The following is a 2,058-nucleotide window of genomic DNA, read 5'->3' as shown; positions in this document are numbered from 1 at the left end:
GTTAAGGGATTAACTTCAGAACAAATTGGCCAATGTCCACCTAAATATAAAGGCCTTCACTTACAAATGAACGCCCTTAGAAACCTCAGGCAATGGGACTGTTTCATCTATAGTTCTTTCTAATATTTCACAACCTTAGTCCTTTTTTCTTTGTTCCAATATTCTCTGGACAACAGAATATTTGTTTAGTTTTTCCCATAAATACTACAAAGTACTTTTTGACTGTGTTAATTATATTTATTATTTATTTGGACAGGAAGGAGGAATTCAAAGTGGTTTCCTGTAATTTAATGATATAGACAATTCACATTATTAAGCACAATACAAGTATATTTCTTACATACTTAGGTAATTAAGTTTGAGCCAGTTCCTTACATTGCTATTTTTAAAACAGACTAATAATCTCCCCCTCTTCCTCCTAATGCCACTGTTTGAAGTCTTCTAATATCTTAAATATATCCTTTTCCAAAGCACCCAAGCTACACTCTGCATTCATACAATGTTGATGTGGAAAAAGAACATGTTTCTGCCCATTCTTCATACTAACATCCAAATTAGGAAGTATAATTTATTACAATCTATTTAAGTGATAAAACATTGAAATTAGCATGCTCTTTGAACGTATATTACTATTTACTGGGTTCAAGCTCTGAAACTCCTAAGCACATGAGCGGACTGCCACCCATACCTATGCTTCAAAGCACTAGACCCTAGTTTGAAATCATTTTAACAACCTCACTGAAAACAAAATGCCCCATCAGCTGAATTTCCTTAGAGTTTGGCTTTTCAAGACTTTTGGATTTTGTGTTATGCTCTAAATATTTTAATCAGAGAAGAGAAATGACACATCGTCAAAGTCTAATTTAAATGAATATTTCATTAATCTGGAAGCCTACTGTCGTGAAAATCTTCACATATTCTATTTAGCTCTTCGTGAGTGAATCATTTGATGGCTTCAGCAAAAGGAATGCACATCCTTTGCACTGGTTCACTTGAGGCTGAGGAAGCTCTGCTGTGGCAAATCTCTCCAGGCAGACGGAAGGCAGATGGCGCTGATGTGTTCAACAGAGAAGAGTGCTGATCACAGAGAGTCTGCCAATCAAACACCCAGGGAAGGGATGAGCTCCATCTGTGTTTTAATCACGACAGCAAAACCATCCAGGGTAACTGCCAGGGCTGCACATTTTCATGGAGTACAAGCGACATAAATGAAAGTGGAAATTCTCATATATAGTACTGGCTCCAAACCAAAGAAAAAGGGGGAGGGCGCTGTCAATTATGAGCAAAATCAATAGCAGTGTCTCTTTCTAAAGTATTTCTGATATACTGCGGTGTTCCATGCTGCACTCTTTCTCTAAGGCAATTCTAATATAACTGAAGTTGTGTAGGCTAAAAAAAAATGTTAGCTAAAAACAATAAGCCTTAAAAATATTTTGGTTATCTTCCAAAATGAGAATATCTATAAAAAGATATATACGTTTGTATTTTATAGATGAATTATATGTTGAAAGGGCATTAAATATATGACAGCACAGAATTACATTTTAGTAAAAGAAATTTAAAATGAAAGCACTTACAAAACTTCATAGCTAGTGATAACCTGCCTGTACATAACTGAATGCTTTCAAAAGGCATGTATATAAAGTAGGGCCTTGAATGACCGGAGAACAATGGGTGCAGAGGGTTGATTTTGCCCAGATTGAAGGAGACTTTCACATGATTATGTAGAGCTTTTTGGGACAAATGAGGTAAAGGAAGAACTTACTAGACAGAGGTGTCTTGAGCAAAGGCAGATTCCTAACAGCTCAGGCTGCTTCTTTATGGAGACTTGTCCCTTGAAAATGGTGACGGCCAGGGTTAAAGACTGCCATGAGGATTGAGAAGAGCATTCCCCAGAGCTGTTGGAAAGTTACGGGTGACTTTTTGCAGAGCAGCTTTATGTTAAAACTGGGTTTCAAGAATGTAAAATGATGATAAGAGGGTAGAGGGCTGGGGAAGGCAGAAGAGGCGGGCAGAGGGCTGGAGGAGGCAGGAGAGGAGTGCAGAGGGCTGGAGGAG

At 37.8% G+C, this 2,058-nt stretch overlaps 1 long non-coding RNA gene across 1 annotated transcript in view; it reads right to left on the bottom strand.

Annotated features, from left to right (window-relative positions):
- Positions 1–222: 222 nt before the first annotated feature.
- The window catches only part of LOC114638535, a 14,674-nt gene continuing 12,838 nt past the window's right edge, over positions 223–2,058 (bottom strand). The window contains exons 2-3 of the long non-coding RNA XR_003713896.1: positions 1,766–1,864; positions 223–1,176 (exon numbers count right to left, since the gene is read on the bottom strand). This is a non-coding gene — a long non-coding RNA (uncharacterized LOC114638535). The remainder of the gene's footprint in view (positions 1,177–1,765; positions 1,865–2,058) is intronic.

The sequence above is a fragment of the Grammomys surdaster genome, unplaced genomic scaffold (genome assembly GCF_004785775.1).
Source record: "Grammomys surdaster isolate TR1022 unplaced genomic scaffold, NIH_TR_1.0 125604, whole genome shotgun sequence".
In the NCBI taxonomy this organism is placed as follows: Eukaryota; Metazoa; Chordata; class Mammalia; order Rodentia; family Muridae; genus Grammomys; species Grammomys surdaster.
The sequence above is the reverse complement of the archived record's forward strand: the minus strand, read 5'-3'. Positions and strand labels throughout refer to the sequence as shown.